Genomic DNA, 9,053 nt, shown 5'->3' with positions numbered 1-9,053 from the left:
CGTACGGTCCAACCCTAGGGTTATGAAGGCTGGGGAGCACCGGGAGGATAAGGAGGGGGAATGTTTTGTCTGGTTTGGACATGGCGGTGGTCTGACTCCTTCTGGTATAACCGTTAAGGTTAGGACGTGCGAGGAAAGAAAGAGATTCGGATTCGGGTCTCACTAGCTATGAGATCGCAGAGCCGGACTAGTGGGTAAAGTGTACACCTCTGCGCAGAGTCTAAACCTATTCGAATAGTCCGTGTCCACTGGTATGGACGAGTCTGGTATGGTATGGCAATTAATGTTTTGTTTTCAAAAAAGGCTGCGTTTGAGATAAATGGTTTTTAAAAGGTCCTGCGGTTGAGCCGTGAGCTATGGTGGACGGGAAGTCCAGTAGCTGTTTTTGAAAAGGAAAACCAGTGGGAAACTGCTGAGATACCTGGATGGTTTAGTCCAGGGGATTTTATTATAATACTGAAAAACTTCCTGCTCCTTTTGGAGAGGATGCGCTTTGCAAAATACAAAATGTTTTTCAAAACAACCCTGCATAAAATATTGCTGTTTCTGCAAAATATCCTGAGCTCCACATATTCCATGTATTATATCTGATTTCCCCATTCCGCGGGTGAAGGTGGGCTGCTGAGTACGTTTGTACTCACCCTTGCTTATTTGTTGTTTTTCAGAAAAAGGAGATCGGGTAAGAGTTACGCCTGTTCCCAACCTTGTCTGTGGCTGTTGGACCGCTGATTTGCTTCACTGCGTATATCGGGCTGCTTCAGCCCCACTCTGATGATATGTCCCGAGTTGTGGACCAACTCTTAAAGTTGTTCGCCACCTTTATAGGTTTGTCGTTTAAGCAGATCTGTAATCATCTGATGTATAAATATGTTTACTAGCCTCCTGGGACTAGTAATTGTATCACATTTGAGTCCCAGAGGATTGGGGCGCTTCAGAGTCCGTCATCCCTCCAACAGAGCCGAGCTGGGAAGTGCCCCTGCCCATGGCGGCCACCACGCCGGTGCTCCATCAAATTCTACCGCCCCATCCACCGGATTCAGTTAACTTCGTGCGCAAAACGAAATTGAGGACGAGGTGATCCGATAGAAGGTACCTCACGACAGATAGCGACGGCGGGGGAAGTCAACCACGGCACGGGGCGGAATTCACCCACAGTTGGCACGGCGGCGAGCAATTCACCTCACGACGAAGGCGCCTGACTTCAATTGCAGCCACGTACGGTTTCACGGACTATGCGACCCTCCTTCGGCCGAGCATTGAGGACAGAGAACCGGTACCGGTGGAATTCACCGACGGCGACCCACTTCGCTTCCTCGGCCAACACTTTCCCTCACACGGCGCGGCGGCGTAGCGCGTCACCCACGCCCGGGCAACCAGAAATTCAGGGCTAGAAGGTATTGGGGGAGAAGAAAGGCGCATGTTCCACGGTTATAAACCCGGCGCCTGGGCTGCAACGGCGCCCGGATTCCGCGCCATAGCTGAGCCCACCTCGCGAATTTGGGGGGAAGAAAGGGGGTAAGGCACTGGCAGAGAGGACCCACGTGTAAGCGAGATGAGATGCGCGTGCGCCCGCGTAGAGACCAGTCCGCGGGGTGAGGAGATTGTGGCGAAGATGGCGCGAGTGCGGCGGCGTTCTGTTGCGCCCGCACGAGAGTTCCACGGAGAAGAAGACCTCAGCCGGAGGGGTCCACCAGTCATTGGCCAGCGGCGCACGCACGGGAGGAAGCCCTGGCGAGTGGGCCCCGCGTGTAAGTGAGCACAAGCGTAGGCGCGCGCGCGTGAATAAGGCTGGTGCGCGCAGTAAATGGCTAATGGGCCAAGTGAGTTTGGGCCCATTTCGGGTTCTGGCTCCCTTTCTCTTTTTTTATTCTTTTATGTTTTATTTTTCTTTTCTTTTCATTTTCAAATTTCAAATTTGAATGTGGATCTTGTTATGAATTTAACCCTTGGCCAAATGTTCAACTTCATTCCTCTAGTGTAGGAATAGTATTTGTTTTTATATATTTATTCTCACCCACAAAATATTTTATTTATCCTCCTTACTAGTTTCTAGAATTTCTTTATATCTTAAACTCCACTTTGGCCATTAGTATATCTCTTTTCACATTATTTTTATGTTGTCACAAAATGCACACAAGAATGAAAAACCAGCATGATGCATGTTTTAGTGGTGTCATTTGTTAGCCCTTTTATGTGTTTAAGTGAGGTGTCCACATGATATGATACCACTTCTGTCACACCCGGGTTTCGGGGCACCAAGACCCGAGCGCGAACATAATCACCAGGTGTGCTGGGACCAAGTCTCACACATATGATGAATCATGGCACAGGATCGAATGTCACATCTTTACTATATACTCGGAGTTTTATACAAAATAAATAAATAATTACATTATAAGGAGACAACGGTCCAGCAACCCAAAGTTGACTGGGAGACGACGACCTAGACCTCTCACGAACACATCGCAGCATCCTCCATGCGCCTCATCTTGTGGTACCTGTTCTTGACCTGTGGGGGGTGTGAGACAGCAAGAGTGAGCTCACATACGTTCATTGCTCAACAAGTTGTGGGGAATAATGTGCATGAACTCGCCAAAAGTGGGAGCTCAGGTGAAGTGTAAGGCTTACCAAAGAGAATGGTTAGAGCTGAGCATTGCTTTTAAGGTTGGTCAAAATTTTATTAGCAATTACTAAGTATAAGTAAATACCAACCCAATTAAGTAGTAGAACAAAAGCAACAACATCACCTGCGATGCAATGCATATGAAATTGAATTTAGTTCCATAAGTTAATCATCAGAGAGTCCTGAGCTGCTCATGACCGTGAGCTCGGCTAGTATACCAGTTTTACACTCTACAGAGGTGGTACCCTTTACCCACAAGTCATGTTACCCATCTGCCAAGGGATCGCGACTTCCCATACACCTCTACCGAGGAGATGAGGCAGGGTAACACTACAAGGCCTTTACAAAGTTCCACTAGCTTCAGAAAACCCGCTACAGTTTATAGGAAGCTCCAATGCAGGGTTCTTGCCTGACCGCCATCGCAGCAAAATCAACCAAGGACCTCCCTACACTGACCACTCCCCTACTGCCCTTGCCCCTTTCGGGTAAGGTAGTCCTCCACTAGCTTTCCTAATTAATCAGCCAAGGGCGTCCATAAACCCTTGTGGTGGCACGTGTTTCTCAAGTTAAGCTCTATGTTCCAATTAACATTAATGATCTTGACATGAACATAAATAGAATAACAAAATAACTGGAACATAGATATGATAAATAATTATCCCAAATCCATGTAAAGCAATAGCAAACTACCCAAGTGATTCAGGGGTAAACAAGGTAATGAGATAAACAATCTAGGGTAACCAATTGGGTCCCATCAAAATTAACCACTACAAGAAACTGATAAATGTTCGTGGGTAAAAGTAAGAACGTGGGTACCGACGTTCTTACTTGAGTTAAGTTCATGGGTTATGTAAAGAACGTCGGTACCCACGTTCTTAAGTTAAGTTCGTGGGTCTTAGCTAAAACCGTCGAACTTAACGAGTTAGAAACGTGGGTACCCACGTTCTTAAGTTAAGTTCGTCGGACATGTGTACACCGTCGAACTTAATCATTAAAACCTAAAATCCAAATCCCACTTGCGGCTCTCTCTCACATGTCTCATTCCTGCCCACACGCTTCTCTCTCTCACCAGCGCCAGGCCGCGCCGCCTCCGCCCCACCGCCTGCAGGCCGCGCCGCCTCCGCCCCACCGCCTGCAGGCCGCGCCGCCGCCCCGGCTCGGCACCGACAGCGGGCCGCGCCGCCGCCGTGCCATCGCCCCGGCTCGCGCCACCGCCCTGGCTCGGCACCACCGCCCCGGCTCGGCACCGACAGCGGGTCGCGCCGCCGCCCCTGCTCGCCACCCCCAGCGGTTCAAACATTAGCTCGTTTTCACTGCTACTGCATTGGGTTCTGCATAGTTCTTCCTTGGTTGTTTGATGTAAACCACAGCTGGGGAGCTTAGCTGTATAGAACTGATTTCACGTGTTTGTACGAGTTTAGCTGCATAGGTACCGATGAGTTTGTCCTGAACAGAAATTTTATTTGGATTCAGTTCGGTGAGCTCTTAATTGTGTCCTACCCACATCCCTCTGCATCCCTCTGCAGGGTGCAAGAACTGTGCTAACGTGTGTTCTAAGGTCTTCCAAATCGAGGATGATTTCGGACGGGCAAGAGTTTACGACCAATCAGGCAGCACAGAACTGATTCAAGAAGCTATTGACAGTTGGTGAGGATGGGGAAAAATGTTTATCTTTTTTTCGTTAATTTACCAATGATCCTAGTATCCCTACTGAAAATTTGGTATAACGTGGGCCAAACAAACATTTCTTTTGGTTTCAAGTCATGTATTTTGACTACCTTTTCTGATGTTCTGATAAGCTCTCGTTTTTGTAATGCACAGAGTAGAGAGAGTAAATGTAAGATTATGTTGACTGTAAGATTATTTTGACTACCATGTTACATTCTTCTTTGATCATTTTTGTTTGAATGTAGGCAAAGGTGAAATGCTTGTCTGGTTTGTTGTCCACCAGAATTGTGCTGAACCTTAGTTCATAATGATAGTGCCATTTGTATTGCATATGCTTTCACACACTTTCACTTCATAGCAATGTCATTTAACACAACTGATGTCGTATAGCTGAGCCATCCTACAAATTTATTTATCTTTATGCACATTGGGCATGCTTGCTTCAACATAGAAGAATCTGCCTGACTTAGGCAAGTGCTCCCTGATTTTGGATGCTTGGGAGGTTTTAAAGTCGAGCGACTAGTAATGACTAGTCGAGAAGTAGATGCAGAGGTGATAGTCAATATGAGCGACTTGACTTTCTCTACTAGTCGCTCGACTCGTCGACTAGTCACAACTAGTCGTAGCATTTGAGTTAGGCGACTAGTCACAGCACAGAAGAATCTCTGCAGTAATCCAAGTTTATCTTACTATTTTAACTTATTTGCATTGCATTTCTTCGGGTCTACACATATAGGTATCAGTCTTGCTTGCTTGGATCTTTTCAAACTGTGGAACTGATTGAAACATTTATGAACTATCAGGTACGGGGCAGATAGATAAGCTTGGTTTTTTATCCATCCTTTTCGCTGATATCAGATACTTCCCGAGCCTAAAAAAACTACCATCCCTTTCCATTTTACATTTTCCTCTACTATGTTATGTCATGACTGCATTAGTGGTTTAATCTGTTACCTAAGTATAAAAATAGCAACCTGCCAAATAGTCGAATGGTTCAGGAAAGAAGACTTTATGTTGAGTCCACGAGTGATGCATTTATATTTGCAATGTTGTTTGTTTTATCTGTCTCTAGGTTTCAATTTTTTTTGGGTGGGGGTTCAAATTAATTGTGGTTTCACACATTTTTCTAATGCCATGTTTGAACAGATCTCATGTATATTGGATTTGTGTTCCAGCTCCAAATACTTGTCAAGAACAGAAATCACTGCAATAAGTTGTGAGTAGTAAAAAAAGGGACAATGCTTAAGTTGCATGAAAACTAGATGAGTATAGGTGAAGCAATGCATGTGTTAGATGCTACTAGTTGCTATAGGTTTTTGTAACCTTGTCCTTAATGATACAATGCATGTCCTTAATGATACAATACCCTATAGGTTTTTGTAACCTTGTCATTTGCATCATATTCTCAGCTATCAGGAGAGTTATTCCAACATTCAACTTGTTATGCTAATGCTAGTAATAATTATGGCTTGCTAATACACATCTTCCTGGCTCTAGGTATTTGGCACCTGAGTATGCAGCATCTGGCAAGCTCACAGAAAAATCCGATGTATTTTCTTTTGGAGTCATGCTTCTTGAGCTTATTACTGGGCGGCGACCAATTGACACAACCCAATTGGCACTGCTTGCTATAAGCACATAAGTACTTCCATTTGCATGTTGTATAATACTAATACCAATTGCAAAATTATAGTTATTTTTTCTACCCTTGTTAGTTAATAAGCATATTTCTGGTCAATAGGTTGTATTCTTATTCTTGTAACCGTGTTAATTAATGTTATGGACTTGTAGTCTTGTATTACCTTGTGAATATATCTGTCCCTGCCTGCCATGTGAACGTGCTTAGCCTGGAATTTGTGATATGTACATATATCCATGTGTTTGAAATCTATATTGTATGTGATATTCTGTGTTGCATGTAATATTATGTGTGTCTAATTTTTCATTTCTGTATTTTTTATTTTTTTTCTAGAAAAGGGTTAAGAACGTGGGTACCGTCGAACTTAATGTGCAGCCCTCGCCGACCCACGCATGACCCATAAGTTCGACGGCCACGTGGCCCCGTCGAACTTAAATGTAAGAACGTGGGTGCCGTCGAACTTATCGGAAAAAATTCGACGGCCCCCGTCGAACTTAAAAACCCACGTTCTTAATGTTAAGTTCGACGGTACCCACATTCTTAATGTTAAGTTCGTCGGGGCCGTCGAACTTACTTCTCTAAGTTCGTCCAAAAATCGCCGTCGGCTATATTCGTCGGTAAACCCACGTTCTTATGGTAAGTTCGACGGCCTATTACATTAAGTTCGACGGTTTTTCACCCACGTTCTTTAACCAGTTTCCTGTAGTGAACCTATGCATGAATAAATGATATTAAAGAACATTATTGGGTAAAAAGTGGTCAAGGGCACAACTTGCCTGGGACTTGAGATTCCAGGTACCAGGATGATCTTCAAGTGACACCTGTCCTCACTGCTAAACGTAGCAATACAGACAAACATGTATATGCAAAATTAACATTACACCAAACATAAGATCAAACTGCATAATAATATTCTACGCTGCGTAACGAGATCGTAGGAACAAGAATTACTAAATTCAGAGTTACGGTTACCAAGTTATGAATTTCTGGAGTTTATTAAGCACCTAGAATAGATTAATTCAAATGAACAATTTTTAATTTAAGTTTCATGGCTAAACATTGTTACTGGTTGGTAGACAATATTTATACAAAATTAATGCAACCGGAATGATTCAATTTAGAGTTAAAATGAATTAAATATGAATTATACAAATTTCTAGCATTTATTTTCAAATTAAAATCATTTTCTAAATTTATTTTTCTGATTTTTCTATCCCCTGGGCTGAGCACCTAAATCCAGGAAGGTCAAGGGCTAAATCATAAACTTTCTCAGACTCAGACTAACCCACAGATGGACGGCGGGTTGAATCTGAAAACGAGAAGGGGCTCTTCTGCAAATGTCCCTGCACGAAAGGGTATCCCGAAACAGGAGTCGTCCGATCCAATTTGAACGATCCAGATTAGATCACGCCCAGCTCAAATCAGTACGCGACCGGGGTCATCGGATCCCGATCCAATGACCCATAAAAGATAATAACTACACGATCTTCCAGCCATCCGATCAAGGATCAATGGCCACTACCGACTTGGCCGAACCGGTACGCGAGATTTAATTTGTGCCGTCCCTCCCTTGATCTACGGCCCATAGCACTGCCCTTCGATTCAAAATTGGTGGCCAGATTTTTATGCGATGAAGGGGGCTATGTTTGCTCTAATCGCGACCGTAGATCTCACACTCGACGATCCACGCGTACAGACCAACATTAGGGCATCCGTCATCCCTCCAACAGAGCCGAGCTGGGGAGCGCCCCTGCCCATGGCGGCCACCACGCTGGTGCTCCATCAAATTCTACCGCCTCGGCCACCGGATTCAGTTAACTTCGTGCGCAAAACGAAATTGAGGACGAGGTGATCCGATAGAAGGTACCTCACGACAGATAGCGACGGCGGGGGAAGTCAACCACAGCACGGGGCGGAATTCGCCCGCAGTTGGCACGGCAGCGAGCAATTCACCTCGCGACGAAGGCGCCTGACTTCAATTGCAGCCACGTACGGTTTCACGGACTATGCGACCCTCCTTCGGCCGAGCATTGAGGACAGAGAACCGGTACCGGCGGAATTCACCGACGGCGACCCACTTCGCTTCCTCGGCCAACACTTTCCCTCACACGGCGCGGCGGCATAGCGCGTCATCCACGCCCGGGTAACCAGAAATTCAGGGCTAGGAGGTGTTGGGGGGAGAAGAAAGGCGCACGTTCCACGGTTATAAACCCCGATCGGGCGCCTGGGCTGCAACGGCGCCCGGATTCCGCGCCATAGCTGAGCCCACCTCGCGAATTTGGGGGAAGAAAGGGGGTAAGGCACCGGCAGAGAGGACCCACGTGTAAGCGAGATGAGATGCGCGTGCGCCCGCGTAGAGACCAGTCCGCGGGGTGAGGAGATCGTGGCGAAGATGGCGCGAGTGCGGCGGCGTTCTGTTGCGCCCGCACGCGAGTTCCGCGGAGAAGAAGACCTCAGCCGGAGGGGTCCACCAGTCATTGGCCAGCGGCGCACGCACGGGAGGAAGCCCTGGCGAGCGGGCCCCGCGTGTAAGCGAGCACAAGCGTAGGCGCGCGCGCGTGAATAAGGCTGGTGCGCGCAGTAAATGGCTAATGGGCCAAGTGAGTTTGGGCCCATTTCGGGTTCTGGCTCCCTTTCTCTTTTTTTTATTCTTTTCTGTTTTATTTTTCTTTTCTTTTCATTTTCAAATTTCAAATTTGAATGTGGATCTTGTTATGAATTTAACCGTTGGCCAAATGTTCAACTTCATTTCTCTAGTGTAGGAATAGTATTTGTTTTTATATATTTATTCTCACCCACAAAATATTTTATTTATCCTCCTTACTAGTTTCTAGAATTTCTTTATATCTTAAACTCCACTTTGGCCATTAGTATATCTCTTTTCACATTATTTTTATGTTGTCACAAAATGCACACAAGAATGAAAAACCAGCATGATGCATGTTTTAGTGGTGTCCTTTGTTAGCCCTTTTATGTGTTTAAGTGAGGTGTCCACATGAATTGATAAGTAGGGATTGCACAAATGTATATAAAGGAGTATAATTTCTCCTTTTAGATCTTTTTTTTACAAAGTGGGTACTACAGTTACGAACCCTGAGAAATGAGGGGGACCCCAAGAAGATT

At 45.6% G+C, this 9,053-nt stretch overlaps 1 long non-coding RNA gene across 1 annotated transcript; it reads left to right on the top strand.

Moving 5' to 3' along the window:
* Nucleotides 1-4,058: 4,058 nt before the first annotated feature.
* Nucleotides 4,059-5,533, top strand: LOC109946002 (uncharacterized). Its single transcript, XR_002269024.1, has 2 exons — nucleotides 4,059-4,270; nucleotides 5,028-5,533. It is a non-coding gene; the product is annotated as an uncharacterized lncRNA (long non-coding RNA).
* Nucleotides 5,534-9,053: the final 3,520 nt, after the last annotated feature.

This window comes from Zea mays, chromosome 4 (assembly GCF_902167145.1).
Source record: "Zea mays cultivar B73 chromosome 4, Zm-B73-REFERENCE-NAM-5.0, whole genome shotgun sequence".
Classification (NCBI taxonomy): Eukaryota; Viridiplantae; Streptophyta; class Magnoliopsida; order Poales; family Poaceae; genus Zea; species Zea mays.
Note: the sequence above shows the minus strand (reverse complement) of the source record. Positions and strands in the feature narration are given on the sequence as shown.